General features: G+C 38.5%; 1 protein-coding gene across 1 annotated transcript in view; it reads right to left on the bottom strand.

The window, feature by feature from the left end:
• The window catches only part of ADAMTS6 (ADAM metallopeptidase with thrombospondin type 1 motif 6), a gene marked incomplete at both ends in the record, with an annotated part of 144,844 nt that overhangs the window by 75,764 nt on the left and 52,402 nt on the right, over window positions 1–16,678 (bottom strand). The gene's annotated exons all lie outside the window — the stretch shown is intronic.

The following is a 16,678-nucleotide window of genomic DNA, read 5'->3' as shown; positions in this document are numbered from 1 at the left end:
GCACTCATTTTCACAGTTCTGAAAGCATCTTCTTTTCTAAACCTTCAACGAATATTCAATGTTTGCAAGATGAAGAGCACCCAGTACGGAATATACATTACAGCTTTAATTCTTCTGTTAGTAAACTGGGACAAATAGGGCACATGAATTTGCTGTAGCAGTATGTGTAGGCACACAGTAGCCAAGAATATTTTAAGCACAATATGGGTTTTGCAATTTCCAGAGTTATACAGTACTCATGCTCCCTCTAACCATTCACAAGGTGACTTGCAGTTTTTTCTATTAGAGCTGTCACTCGTCACGGAAGTTCAAAGCAACAGATTTAAAATCAGTAGAAAATACAGTAAGAAAACTCTGGGTGGAATTTGGCCAACAGAGATTTCCAAATTTATTGACTTTCAACAAAGATGACATGACTCTGGAAAAAGAAATACGGTAAAAAAATGCTTATAACCTAGAAATCCCATGTTACTGAAACAAGACCTTCAAGCTACAGACAACCAGTATAAATTAAAACTTTGAGGTCAACTCAAAGAGAATCTATTTGAAAAGACTTCAATTATACATGTTGAAACTATCTTAAAATGAAATCTTGACTGCTGTTCCTAGATTGGCAGCATGTACTTCACAGGCCTGACATCACTGAAACACCTGAAGAGAAATATAAAACTATGACCTCTGTTAAAAGTATACATATTTTTAAAATTCCATTTCCTTAGTTTGCCTTTCTTTCACTCGGGACAAAATGCCTTATTTATCTACACATTAACCTTCAGCAACATTAATTCCTGTTTATGAAACTTATGAAGTGAAAGAAGCAGGTACTGAGATACTTAAAAGCTTCTCTGAGCTTCAGAAAGAATGCTTGTCAAAGTGAATGTCGAAACTAAGCTTCTGCATTCCCATAGCATCACTTCTTTATGTGACATATGAAGAGGTCAGTTTGAAGCCTTCTGTGTTAGAAATTTTAAAAATATTTCTTTCATGATTTCTTACTTAATATTTAGGGATACAAATGTGTTGAAGACTCAGTTTTTTATTTCTAGAAACTTTTTCTTCTGATTACCAGAAAATACATCACTTCCATGCCTATGTTTTCCCATAGTCAGTAGCAATGCCTGCTCTTTCTTAGTTTGGGGTGTAATGTCTCATAAATGCAGAAAGTCACATGCTGTATTATGAATAGGAAACATTTGACTGACATTTTAGGTCATTCTCAAATGAAACTATCACCATTATACGAAAGAATTAGAGCTCTACAAAAAGATCTTGTTGAGCAATGTATGTGCTACAGCAAAACTATCAGATGAGAGTTAATTGTCATTGTTAATTTGTTTTTATATTGATAAATTTTTAGGGGAGTGAAGGAGATAGAACTGAATCGGTCTATAATAAAAAATGTACTTTATTGGCCTAGTTAATTGCCACCATTTCCTAGAATTAATGATATCAGTAGATGTAAGGAATTCTTTTTGAATGACCTCTGTATGATTTCTTTAAATGGAAAACCTTAATTTATAACAGTCCCTATGAGTGTGTTGCTTATAAAAATGGACATTTTATTATGTGGGAAAGAGCTACACTGGATCATGCTGCTATGCTTTTCTGTATGAGAAATACGTATTTCTGACAGTCATCTTATTTCTAGTTAGCACGTTCCTATCGTCAAAGAAATCACCGTACTTCAGCAGTCTGGGAAATGAAAGAGTCCAAAAATAATTTTCATCTTTAGGGTCAACCAAGAACAAACTTCATAGTTAAGTATCCTTGCTTTTACCAACAGTCTGTGAAAGATGGTGGCAGCGGTATATCTGATCAAAAGTAAATCTTATGCATACAAGTACTCAAAACATTTCCATGAGTTGGTGGATTTATTCATTTATTTTAAAATATTAATTCAACTAAATCATCTATTCCCTTTCACAGTGGCTGTTTTACTTGCTGCTGCTTCTGAATTTAGTAGGAAAACTGACCACTAGGTGCAGGTCATTTTTCTGATACTAAGAGAGGAATTTTACAAAAATTGTTATCTTTTTCCAAAGGTGGTAGTGGCAGCACGCCCTTACAGCATACTAATTTACACTCCTATGGCAGATGAAAACATATTTTTGTCCAATGTATCTGCTTTATATTCATCATAACACGTTACTTTCATTTGGTCATCATTACACTAAGGCTCCATCTTTCACAAAAGCATGTTTGCAATTCAGTTGGGGTGGGAAGGCAAATTAGAATGAAATAGTCCTCATAGAGGCACTGCCTTTTTCAAAATGACTAAACAGAAACAGACTGTATTTTTTTCACTGGCTTAAAGATCTTGTCCGAAACTGCCAATACAATTCTAGTTTTAAAAGAACACCCAGATATGCATGGAGACCATGACTCTAGTAACTCTGGGGGTTGGACTCGATGTCTGGAGATGCCTTCCAACCCCTGCAGTTCTGTGACTCTGTGAACTGACACAGGAGTTTTCTAAGAAATTACCATTTTCTTTACTATCTCAAGGAAAGATGTTTATGTCAGGAGCACTGAATCACTGTTTTTTTTTTTTTGTTTTTTTTTTAACAGCATTATGTCCACTCTTTTCCCAAAAGCTCACATTTACATACAAGAACTATGCAAAGCAGCAGCAATACGAGTTTTAAAATCGTTGTAGAAACTTTCCTGCATTTTTTCCTGTTTCTTGTATACTGCTGAGAAATTCTAAATAAACAGCATATCTAGTGCTCTGTTTCTGTTTCATTTATTAACATCTGCAACAGAATAGCTTCTTATCTTGGCAATGTTTTTACTTATATCTGAAAAAATTTCTCAGAGGATTATTTGTAATACATATCTAACCTATGATGTGACCTCAAAAATCACAGGGGAGATAACTGGTCTCAGCTGCATTGAATAAAACAGTAACAGATAAACAGAAACCCTGGAGTAAAAGTCTGAATTGACTGAAATTATTTTTGTGAAACAGCCAGGATGCTTTTGCCTTAATTTATTATCCAAACACATAAGATTCAGACGAGACAGATACAAATCAATCTGAATGCTCCTTAATACTGCTTACAGATGTTTATTTCATGTACCATGTACTTCTGTAACACTAAAATTAACTGGAATGTGCTACTCAGGTGAAATATTTTTTTTCCTGACTTGTTAGCAATCTGTTACTTCAGCTTCCCAACATTAATACTAATGATCTGCAAGTCAAGCCAATTTGTAGCTTGGAACACTGGGAACTGCAGAGATACCTAATGTTTGTTTCCTCTAAATACAATACAGTATTCGTAGTCATTTATTATTTTATTAATTTTTAATCACAGATTAATGAGTTATAGTACATATGGGAGAACCTGGCCTAATTCTCTTAAATCAGTGCCTCACACTTTGCTTTGTCACATGTTCAACAATGCAAGGAAGAAAATGCCTGAAAAAGAGACACTTAAAGAGTCAGGTGATGCAACAAAGTCATAGGAATGGAAGCAAAATAAATATTGTAAAGATCAAGCTCTTATTTTCCTGTTTTCTGTATTTCAGAAGATAAATTACAGCTCTGTAACTACATATAGACATTAGGAAAAATAAATCTTCAAGAGAGAAAAGAAAGAAGATCTAACCTTAATAGGTTTCATTATACTAACTTATTTGACCTAGGAAAGACAAAACAAACACATATAAAAGAATGAAATGAGGCAACTTTCAGCTGAGTATCTTGTGTACCAAGTGCATCACTAGATCTCACTTGACTGAGTCAGTACACTAACTAGATACACTACTCCCACAGCTTTTCTGAAGAACAAAGCAAGGGGCAGGGAAGAGTGAAAACTGTGCATCAATGAAGTGTACTTTCAAGATTTCTAGTAGTAAATAACTACAGATACAATGAGAATATTGAAGGCATTCTTGAACAAGTCTTGCTGTATTTGATACAAGATATAAAGAACGAATTGCAATTTACTTGTGTTTATCTGCTTAGGTAAGACTGAACAACTTTCTCATAAACTTTACATCCATTTTACTTTTAGTTTGTTGTTCCAGTTATTGTTACACAGATGTCATTTAAATCTTCAGAAATCTTAAATTTCATCTACTTAAAAGTACTGTATTCATACAGCTTTGAATGACTACATAGAGCCTATACTAAAAAAATCTGTAAACATTACTACACCCTTAAATGATCTTTTCACATCAGAACATACGCAGAGAGGAAAAAGAAGAGAAAACTAGAATGTTTTGGTATAGTTTTGTTCAATGAATGAGCATGAATTCTGACAAGATATACTATTAGACAATAAAATACATTTTTCTACAATATCAGAGCTATTATATACATGTAACCCATACAGCAATTCCTGAGTGGATATACGCAGTAATTTTGTTAATTATGCTCATACCTATTAATAGAAAAATAATGTAAATAATGTAAATTGATACAGAGGAAGTCTGCTTTTATAGCAGTAGAAGGCTAGTAATTTTTTATTTTTATTTTTCATCGTATCTTTCACACCATGTCACAACAGAGAGTTCTCCATCACTGTGGAAGACCTAGATAAATTTCAAGCCAATGTTATTGAAGTATTGGTTATAGCTTCCTATCTGTATGCAAATCGCAGCTAACCCTTAAATGACATAAGAAAAAAGAAAAAGCAAGTATTGAAAATTGGCTTATTTCCATTTGGGATCACAGCCATTGATTTGTTGAAACTAACTGATACTGCATTTTTCCACTCAAGGAAGGGATCAAGATTAGTTACTTCTCTTTTTATTTGCATATCTTACTGTGGACTTTAGCTTTAACTGATGATTTCCTGTATTTGGAGATTATTATAAGTTTTGAGGCATCCCAATCCTTTACTCTGAAATAACGTAGAATTTCCAATTTCTACTTTAGTTAAATATGTTATTACCCTGCAAACTGGGGAACATACTGATTGAACAATAGTAGCTTTACAACAAGCATATGTGCCATGAAATTAAACACAATTTTAGCATGTTTCTAGCATAACTGTTTTCCTACTTATTTCCTAAATACTTTTCTCTTTGACTTGTCTCTGATGATTAAACGCAATCTTGATACATTAGCATAATTTAGTATTAAATAAAATATACAACTATAAAAAAAAGCAATTTCACTGAAAAAAAACACAGCCTATTCAGAAACCAAGAGAAATAGCAGGCATCTATAGAAATACTAGAAAAAGAAAAGCAAAAATATTTCTTCCTGGTTTACACTGCCTTAGTTATCCAGGTTTCATGCCACAAGAGTAACATTAAATAATGTTTGCATGCTATGCAAAGGTGAAGTATGAACACAATAGGTTTCTACACTATAGGTCAAAGTGGAAAGCATTGCCTCTAATCAGGAAGCAAACTTTGGAGCTCAGATTTCCTTTGGAAATTCATGATGCCCTGAAGGTTACTATAAACTTTCTTTTCACTCCCAATTTATTCTTCCTATACTTTTGCAGAGGTCTGTTAAATGTTATTACATTACTTTTCCTTGATTAAATGCTTTTATGTAAGACATGATCTTATTATTATATACTTCAAACAATATTTTCAACATATTTAGAATCACAGTCATTTATTTAGACATAAGCCTTTTTCATTTTTAAATGTAAACATTACAGAAATGAGAATCGTTCTTGTAGACTCATATTTACAACATTTTCTTTAAACGCACAAAACATAATTAAAATGAAGGTCCTAATAAAGATTTTTTAATGGAAATTGTATTCCTTCATATTTGCAATATGAAAAGGCAGACAGAAAATAATATTCAACTAAAAGGAAGAGAGAGTATCTGGGTTTACGTGGCTGGTTAGGTCAATTTACTATCTCTTTGTTGCAGAGTTGTAGTGAGCTATAAGATTTCCCCTGAGATTAACCAATCCAAGTTCCCTCAGCCATTCCTCGTAAGACTTGTGCTCCAGAATCATCACCAGCTTTGTTGCTCTTCTTTCAACATGCCCCTCGATGCCAAGGGCCTCGATGCCTTTCTTGCAGGTTGTGGCGCAAACTGAACACTGCACTCAAGGTGCAATCTCCAGTGGCAAGTACAGGGGAACGATCACTTTTCCACTCCTGCTGGCAACACTATTTCTGATACAAGCCAGGATGCCACTGGCCTTCTTGGCCACCTGGACACAATGCTGATTCAAGTCCAGCTGAGCATCAACCAATACCCCCAGGTCTGTTTCCTCTACACAGTCTTTCAGCCACTCTGCCCAAAGACTGCAGTATTGCCTGCAACTGAAGTGAAGTGATAGTGACCCAGATCTTGATCTTGTTGAAGGTCATCTCACTGGTCTCAGCCCAGCTTCCCTGCCTGTCCAGATCCCTCTGCAGAGCCCTCCAACCCCCACAAAGATCAACTCTTCCTCTCAGCTTGGTGTCATCTTCAGACTTACTGAGGGTGCACTCAATCCCCCCATCCAGGTCGTCAATAAAGATTCTGAACAGGACAGGCCCAGTACCAATCCCCAGAGAACACCGCTCTTGACTAGTCACCAGCTGGATTTAACTCCATTTACTACCACCCTCCGGGCCAGGCCTGGCCATCCAGACAGTTCTTTACCCAGTAAAGAGCATACCTGTCTAAGCCATCGGCTGCCAACTTTTCCAGGAGAATACTATGAAAGACAGAGTTAAAAGCTTTGTTGAATTCTAGGTAGACTTCATCAATAGCCTTTCTCACATCCATCACACGATTGTAGGAGATCAGGTTGGTCACACAGGATCTCCCTCTCATGAATCCATGCTGGCTGGGCCTGATCCCCTGGTTGTCCCACACATGCCACATGGTCTCACTCAAGATGATCTGCCAATTACCTACACTGGCACCAATGTCAGGCCACTATGTCTGTAGTTCCCTGAATCCACCTTACAACCCTTCTTGTAGATGGAAATCACATAGGCAGGCCTCCAATATTCTAGGACCTCTCAATTTGACCAAGAATGCTAACAGAAGATGGAAAGTGGCATGGCAATCACCTCCACCAGCTCCCTCAGCGTCTTCTGGTGGATCCCAGGTGGAGTGATAGGTCTCCAGATGTTTCCACATGAATGCTGGGGGTTTTATTCTGCTCCCCATCCCAGATTTCCAGGTCAGGGGATAGAGCACCCCAAGGATAACTAATCTGACTTTCAAAGACAGACGTAAAGAAGGCTCTGAGAACCTCAGCCTTATCCTCAGTGGTCACATTTCCCATTGCACCCAGGAAAGGATGGAAATCCTCCTTAGCCCTCCTCTTACTGTTAGTACATTTGTTAATTTTTTTTGTCTCTTTTACACCAACAACCAAATTGAGTTCAAGCTGGGCTTTTGCCTAATTTTCTCCCTCGCCCACTCTGGATTTTGTCTGATTAACAGCAGTATTAGCAGCAATATAAAGCTATTCTAAGAACTATATATAGGGAGAAATACTGTAAAACTCAATACCATTCTTTACGCTCTCAAGAAAAATGGTTGACTACAGTGCTATAGATGCCTTCAATAAAGCAGTTCATTATGAACCTTGTCTACACAGTTTAACTGCACAAAACAAGGATATATAAACATACATGAACTACAATTTTTAAGGAAGCCAAAAAAACACTTTTAAAATTCCATACGAATATTTAACAGAAAGTATGACTAGCCATAATAATCACTCTCACATTCTCTATCTCATAATGTCTCCATGGCTTTTCTGGATAATATTGTTTGATCAAATGTAAGTTACTGGAATAAATACAAGGGTAAATTAATTACATTTATTATGCTGTGGTACACAGAAAGTCAGAATGGATAAACTAAGGCCTTCATAGAGTCACAGAATCATAGAATGGTTTGGGCTGTAAGGAACCATTAAGGATTATCTAGTCCAACCCCTCAGCCATAGGCAGGGACAGCTTCCACTATAAAAGGTTGCCCAAAGCCCCTACCCATGTCATCCAGGAACAATTCAAGGGAGAGGGCATCCACTACTTCAGCCATTTGTTCCAGTGCCTCACCGTCCTCATAGTGAAAAACATCTTGCTTATATCTAATAAAAATCTACCTCCTTTTCCTGTTTAAAACTATTGCTCTTTGTCCTGCCACTGCTAGGCCCAGTAAAAACTCTTTCTCCATTCTTATTACAAGCTTTAGCATAGATAAATCATTTAAATGGTTCTAATTTTCATCATACGTCATTTTCATCAGCCAATTTCCTATTTTCATCATATGTCTGAAAAAGAAAAACAATAATTTTGGTGCAGCAAAAAAAAAAGTTTTCAATGCTCCTTGAAAACACTGTTTTACAAACATATGTAAGAACTTTCTAGTACACACATTAATAAAACTCACTTATAGAAGAAGGAAGTCAAAAGGAATTATTATGTGTGAATAGGATTTGATGCTTGGATTTCACAAAACATTATAAACCATGAATATATTTTAACCACGTATTTTTTCCAGCTTCTACTGAAGATACCTACATAGCATGTTTGTTTTCAATTTCATGTTTACAGTGCAGTTTTCTTTATTATGTCTGCATCAGATAAAATCTAATTAATATGATTTGTTTTTTCAGGGCAGCATTTGACAAGTCACATAAGCTAGACTAAAAGGTGAAAGCCTGAAAGAGCTGAGATTTCAAAATTTCAAAACACTTTCTGTATAAAAAGCCAAGAACTACTGACTGTAGCAAGCAAAGATGGTTAATAAAAAGCCTGAGATCAAAGGATACATACTACAGAAATACTGTTTTTCTTAAATCAAAGTCATAATATCACCGAATATTCTGAGTTGGGAAGGACACACAAGGATTATGGGAGTCCAACCCCTGGCTCCACAAAGAACCATCCAAAATTCAATCGGTAAGTGTGAGAGCATAGTTCCAACTTCATGAACTCTGGCAGCTCCGTGCCATCACCAATGCCCTAAGGAACGTGTTCCAGAGCCTTACTACTCTCTAGCAAAGAACCTGTCCCTAACCCCACCCTCCCCTGGCACAGCTCCATGCCGTTCCCTCAGGCCCTGTCGCTGTCACACAGAGCAGAGCTCAGCGCTGCCCTCCGTTCCTTGAGAGGAGCTGCAGCCGCCATCAGGCCTCCCCTCAGCTCTTCTGCTCTGCACTGAAGAAATCCCAGGAACATTGCTGGTCCTCATATGTTTTGCCTTCTAGATCCTTCTCAAACTTAGCAGCCTTCCACAGACACTCTTTAGTAGCTTTATGTCCTCCTTATATAACCCCACCCAATGCTGGAAGTGAGGTCATTCAGCAGAGATCAGAGCAGAACACCCCTGGGTGCACACCAGGGTACAGCTGGCCCTTTGGGCTGCCTGGGCACACTGCTGGCTCACATTCAACCTATCATCAACCGGAACACCAGATCACTCTTTGCTGGACGGTTCTCCAGCATCTCATCCCTATGTCTGTACAGATACATTCAGGGTTGGCCCGTAACTAGTGCAGAATCCAGCACTTGCTCTTGATGAACTTCATGCCATTACTGACAGCCCAGCCCTCTGGTTTGTCAAGATCTCTCTGCAAAGCCTCTTCTTTCTCAAGGGAACTTCTCACAAGTTATTGTCAAATACAAACTTAGAATAAATTCAGATCCTACATCCAGGTCATTCACTGAAGTATCTGACACACCAGTCAGCTGTTCCCTCATCACACTATGTTTTTGTCTATCTGTAGATTTTTGTTTAGAGGAATACTGTGAGAAAAAGTATTTAAAGCTTTACCAAAATCCAGAAAGATTATGTCAACTGGCTTCCCTTAGACAACTAGGTAACATTGTCATAAAAATTGATTATGTTTGTTAAACATGAACCCACTGGTTGTAATAAACCCATGCTGGCTGCAAAGACTGCACCATGTTTTAGGTGCTTTTCACTAAATCCCAGAATAATCTCCCTAATTTCTCCAGGCATTAAAATGAGACTGACAGATCTGCAGCAAACAATGTCTTCTTTCTTGCCCTGCTCAAAAACTGCAATGTTTGTCAGCTTCCAGTCCACTCTCCAGATTGCAAAGGCTGCTGAAAAATAATTGAGAGAAGGAGATTTCAAGTCTCACAAGGACATCTGACAGCTCTTGGAGTAACATAGGATGAATCCCATTGAGCCCCATAGACTCACACTCTTCCAGCTGCAGCAGCAAATCTCTCACGAGTTCCAAGTCAGCTGAGCACTTAATATTTCCACAGCCCATAGTTTGAAGTGATTCACCAAGTAATAGACCAGTGTCATCTCTTGTCCTCTTTTGATTCTTAAAATACTTAAGTGTGCCTTTTGGTGACCTCAAGCTTCAACTTTAGTTGAGTTTTGGACACACAGTTTTTTTCTGTACAATGGCAAACAGTATCACTTTAGTCCTCCTGCATCATTTGACCTTACTTCCAGAGTCTGCACACTTTCCTTTTCTGTCTAGGCTCTGCTCAGCCAAGCCTTCTTTCTGCTCTCTTGACTTGACTTGCCTGACTTGTAGTCTTAAAAGATGGCTCTTAAAAAAGTGACCAGCATTGATGGACCCCAGTGTGTTCATCACAAATACAATAAATAAAAAACTTCCCTCTAGAATGAAATCTATTTGCTGACTTTTTTTTAAAGTCAAAAAGAAAGACAGTCACTCCACTCAAATGATTTTAAACCAGACCAAAATAAAAACAACAGATCGTCTTAAGCATGTTAAGAACAAATTTGAATATTGCAGAAGTAATAAATTCTTACAAAGGTAAGCTTAAAAAAATGTGAAGAGGGAATAAATTTACAAGAATAACATAACAGAAACCCTATCCAATCTGGAGATGTAATCTCTCTAAGGATCTTATTGTGTTAATACAAAAAAAAGCTTAATTTGTTAGTTTTTTCCTTTCTTTGTGTGTTGATAAATGGAACACAAGCACCTCAGAGTGACCTCCGCAGTACATCTGAGGTCTGTCTACACCAAAAAGCAAAATCATTCTTCCAACACAAAATGTGGGTGTAAATGTTTCATCTTCTTAATAAGCAGAACACAGCCAGAAATAAGAAGCATTTCATCTGTTTGAGACAAGAAAAAGTCTGTAGGTCTAACTTTGGTTTTAAAATCTTTTTAATCATAAGCTGCAAACATTATGGAAAAATAAAAAGCCTGACTAAAATAAAAAGAGTAACCAACTTTACGACAGTAGTTCTTCACAAAGAGTATTATTCATATGATATGTGAACCAGGATTGTAAGCAGTGTCTAATGGAACGGTCTACAGTTACATAATTTCCCACACCTTAAAAATTTAAAAGTGCAGCAGATGCAACTTTTTTCATTACTTTTGCCAATACAGAATCCCAAGATCCCTGAACTAGCTGGTAAAGAAAACTGGCTGCAGCAACAGAGTTGTGTCTTGAAAACAGATACAACTGCAGATTCCTTTCTCTCTAAGTGACTCTCAGTAACAAGTTCTGCCAGCTCTTGTGCCTAGGAAGGAATTATTCGAGGACCAATAACTGGCTTTCCTACTTGAATTGTAATAGGATCACAGAATTACAGAACTGGAGGAGTTGGAAGGGACTCTGAACATCATCTAGTCCAATACTCCTGCTAAAGCAAGTTCCCTAGAGTGAGTTGCACAGGAAAGCATTCAGGTAGGTCTTGAACATATCCAAAGAAGGAAATTCTGTAACCTCTCTGGACATCTTCTTTCAGTACTCTGTCACCCTCAAAGAAAAGTTCTTTGTCACATTCCAGTGTTCAGTTTGTGTTTGTTGCCCTTTGTCCTGTCACTGGGCCCACTGAAAAGAACCTGGGATCATCCACCTGACATCCGCCCTTTTGTTATTTATAAGCATCGAGGAGATCCCCACTCAGCCTTCTCTAGGCCGAAGAGTCCGAAGTCCTCCACGATTCTAAACATCCTGGACTCTCTCCAGTAGTTCCCTGTCTGTCTTAAATTGGAAAACACTACTCCAGATGTGGCATCACTATAGCAGAGGAGAGGGGAGGATCACTCCCCTCAACCTGCTGGCCATGCTTTTTTGAATGCACCCCAGGATACCACTGGCCTTTGCCACAAAAGCACACTGCTGGCTTGTGGCCAACCTGCTGTCCACAAAGACACCCAGGTCCTTCTCTGCAGAGCTCCTCTCCAGCAGGTCAGCCCCTTACCTGTACTGATGCACGCAATTATTCCTTCCCAGAGGTAGGATTCTACACATGCCCCTGTTCAACTTCATAAGTTTCTCTCTGCTCAACTCTCCATCCTACCTCGATCTCTCTGAATGGCCTACACCAGAAGGCTGAATTGCATTACTTACGTAAACTCTTAACAGCAACACAATTGCCCTAATATTTTAGAAAGGGTAAAATTCTGTAACTGACAACTGGATTGTCAAGTTTATGGGCCAGTTCTGCCCAGTCCCATGACTAACTAGGGAGGAGAGATCCACCGACCTATGACCCAGGAGAAGGGGAAGGATAAAAAAACTGGGAAAAAAGGTAGGGAGATGGGGCTAAAAAAAAAGGACCAGCAACGAGCTGAGAGAGAAAACTAATTTACTAAATATAATATCACAACGCCATGTTCTATCAGCAGTGTGCGCTTGCAGCCTGGAAGGCCAGTTATACCCTGCATTAAAAAAGGGGTGGTCAGCAGGGAGAGGGAGGTGATTGTCCCCCTCTACTCAGCTCTTGTGAGCTCCATCTGCAGGACTGCATCCAGGACTGGGGTCCCCAGTGCAGGAAGGATGTAGAGCTCTTGGAACAGGTCCAGAGGAGGGCCACTAAAATGAACAGAGAGCTGGAGCACATCTACTATGAAGAAAGGCTGAAGGAACTGGGCTTGTTTAGCTTGGAAAAGAGAAGGCTCCAGAGAGACCTAATTGTGGCCTTCCAGTATTTGAAGGGAGTGTAAAAACAGGAAGGGGAATGATTGTTTATGGGTGTGATTGTTTGTGGGTGGATAGCGATAGGCCAAGGGGGAGTGGTTTTAAACTAAGACAGAAGAGATTTAGGTTAGATATTTGGAGGAAGATTTTCACCCAGAGGGTGGTGATGCACTGGAACAGGTTGCCCAGGGAGGTTGTGGATGCCCTACCCCTGGAGGCATTCAAGGCCAGGCTGGATGTGGCTCTGGGCAGCCTGGTCTGGTGGTTGGTGACCCTGCACATAGCAGGGGGATGAAACCAGGTGATCATTGTGGTCCTTTTCAACCCAGGCAAATCTACGATGAATGCAAGACAACACAATATAATAGAATATAATCAGAATTGAAGCTAATAAATCAAATAAATGAGAGACAGAGTGTGTCCAAAACCAAAGGCCTTACTCTAATGCCGAAGGTGAAATGGCTCGGGAGCACAAACCACACGAGACATGCGGTAAAAGAAGAGGCAGTCTCACAACTCACGAGCAGTTTTATCTTTCCCTCCAAATAGAGAATGGAAACGGAACAGTGAATGTCTTCTGGGATATGTAGTTCTTCTTCTCTTCTGAGAACCAGAAATACTGACAATCCATGGAACTGAAGCATTAAGTCTTTAGCTCCCAGTACACTACATAATGTTATTATATGGAATACCAATAACAAAAGTTATAAACTCATGACATGGACATAATTACTTCTGATCTTCAGATAATGTATTTAACTTTGCCCATCACTTAGCTATTGACATTACATATCTGGTGAATCACTTTGATAACCTCTGTGAAGGTACTGCATGAAATTTTATGCCAGTAGCCTTCAAAGTCTTCTAGTCCAAGATAAAAGTAGTGTTGTCTTCTCTCCAGTGATAGTTTGAAGCAAGGGTTGGTTCATTTCTTTCTGCCTTAAACAAAAGCATCTACAACAATCTCAAGCTAGATTCTTGCCAGGTCACATAAGGTAGAGGTACTGTTAACTCTGCCATTGGCATCAGATGTAATATCGGCATAATGTGAATACAGGATGTGGTAACACCAGCTCTTTCAACCTAGTACATTATCCACTTAGCTGTGCTGCCAAGCCCTACAGTACCCTCCCTAGCGTTCATTCACTTCGTCCATCAGTTCATCTGTGTGAGGCTTCAGGAGAGATCAGTTCCTCCCCATTGGGTCAGCAGAAAAGACTGACAAAACTTGACGCTCTCCATTGTTTTGTTGCTTTTTACTTCTGGAAGTCTCTAAGTCCATTTTTTTGCTAAAACATCCTGTCCTTTAACGCATTCTCTTCCAGTTTAGTTTAGTTTGAGACATGTTTGTCTACACAAATGATAACTGCACAGCTAAATATGTGAAGGTATTCCATTGTATTTCTTTAAATACTTACTAATACTTCAAATTGAAGTCGTAATTCTGTAAAATACTTTTCAAAGTTAATCATCTTTGATGTATGAAAATATATTCCTCTTCAGCATTTTCATGAAGTCCATTTTTTTTTATTAAGCATTTACCCACAAGTGCCAATTGAAAGTCATTGAAATATCTGTCACAAAATAATAGAAATTGTATTTTAACACAACTCTTCAGAGTATTTATTGACTAGTAAAATGTATACCCTAACTGGAAGCTTCATTATAGCTAAAGTTATCAAAGCCAGAATATTTTATCAATTTATTTCAAAGCAAAATAAAACGTCTCCCTCTTCTGTTCCACTCTGCTGAAACATTCCTCCATCTTACAAACATGAAACATTTTGAACCCTATATGCTAGTTAGTTGATTGCTAAGATCTTAAAGCTCCTGACATTGTCCTGTAAACCACATTTTCTTTTGCAATATAAACACAACTGCATAAAACAATATGAGATCCAAGATATTCAAACCGATAGAAGAACTATAAAAGAGGCAATTATCCCAGTTAACAATTGGGCAATTAACATAGGTACAGCCTCACAGAATCACAGAATTGCAGGTGTTGGAAGGAACCTCTAGATATCTAGAGCAAAGCAAGCCCCTACAGCAGGCTGCACAGGTAAGCATCCAGGCTGATGTCTCCAGAGGAGACTCCACAATCTTCCTGGGCAGCCTGTTCCAGAGCTCTGTCACCCTCACTGTGAAGAAGTTCCCATGAGTATTGGTGCAGAACCTCCTACGCTCTAGTTTATGGACGTTTCCCTTTGTCCTGTCCCCACAGACTACTGAAAAGAGGTTGGCCATGTCCCTTTGACTCCCACTTAAGATATTTATAAATGTTAATAAGATCACCTCTGAGTCTTCTTTTCTCAAGACTGAACAGACCCAAGTCGCTCAGCCTTTCCTCATGGGGAGATGTTCCAGGTCCTTTAACATCTTCATGGCCGTCTGCTGGACTCTTTCCAGGAGATCTGTCTTTTTTGTACTGGCAAGCCCAGAACTGGATACAGTAATCCAGGTGAGGCCTGACCAGGGCAGAGTAGAGGGGGAGGATCACCTCCTCTGACCTACTTTTAATGCAGCCCTGGATTCCATTGGCCTTTTTGGCCACCAAGGCACACTGCTGGCTCATGGTCAACCTGTCGTCCACCAGGACCCCCAGGTTTTTCTCTGCACAGCTCCTCTCCAGCAGCTCATGTCCCAGGCTGTATTCAATTCATACTGAATGTTGTGTGTGCTTCTTAGCTCCATAATATAAAAAGGATGCTAAGGTCCTTGAAAGCCTTCAAAGGAAGACAATGAAGCAGAGAACAGTGTCGGAGCTTAAAATTATCATAGACACCATCATACACAATGGGGCTCAGAGGGTCCCATGGCATATCACTGGTGTTGAAGACAGGGCTGAAAAAGGAATCACACCTTTCTGCTTTGTCTGAAACCCTATCTGAGAAGTGATCAACCTAACCAAGTAATGGACCAATGCTATCTCTGGTCCTCCATTTGCTGTTAAAACACTCTATTTTGGTGTCCTCCACAGTACTGGCTGGTTAAACTCTGAGCTTTGACGACACAAATTTTCTCCCTACAGCAGCAGACAGAATCTCTGTATTCCTCCCTTTTCACTCAGTCTTATTTCCAGTGGCCATACACTTTCTTTTCTTAGCCAAGCATTATTCTTCCTTTCCTGCATGATGTCCAGCATTTTGGAATAGCCTGTTCCTGTGCTTCTCACAAGTAATACTTAAAAAGTGATAAGCATTGATGGATTCCAATGCTTTCAAAAACAGCTTCCCCTGGGACCATTTAAACTAGTTCCCTGAGTCTGCTCTCCTCATATCCAGAGCTGAAATTTTTATGGCAGTTTTCCATCTATCACCAAAGATTTTAAAGTTAACTACTTAAATTAAAATCTATCTTCTATAAATCAAACGTTGTAATCCTGATAGTTTTGAATGATAACAGAGCTGCATATATATATTTTTCTCATGTATCACTGAAATAACCTTCATAAAGTGCATAGTTACATGACACATAGATTAGAACAAAGATGTGGATATCTTTTTCTTCTTGAACACATGACTTAAATTCCCAGCAACACTGCATATCACTATTAACAAGAACTTCAGTTTCTTAATGTTAGAAATATATTTTCCTCTATCTTTTTCAACTCACACAAATAAAGAAAAGGAAGAAAATGAAGATGACAAGAATTACAAGTGTGTTATACTATTTTTTGTTATACTATTTTTGCTAGGATTTTATACAATTGCTTTTGATTTTAGAATTCATCCACTTCAGTGTAACTGCAGTATTACATTACTGCATAATGTAAATGAGATCATACTTGCCAAGTGATTATCCTCCATGATAGGTGTTAAAAATAAGTGTTTAATTCCAATCCTACTCT

This window comes from Tetrao urogallus, assembly GCF_951394365.1.
Source record: "Tetrao urogallus genome assembly, chromosome: Z".
In the NCBI taxonomy this organism is placed as follows: Eukaryota; Metazoa; Chordata; class Aves; order Galliformes; family Phasianidae; genus Tetrao; species Tetrao urogallus.
The sequence above is the reverse complement of the archived record's forward strand: the minus strand, read 5'-3'. Positions and strand labels throughout refer to the sequence as shown.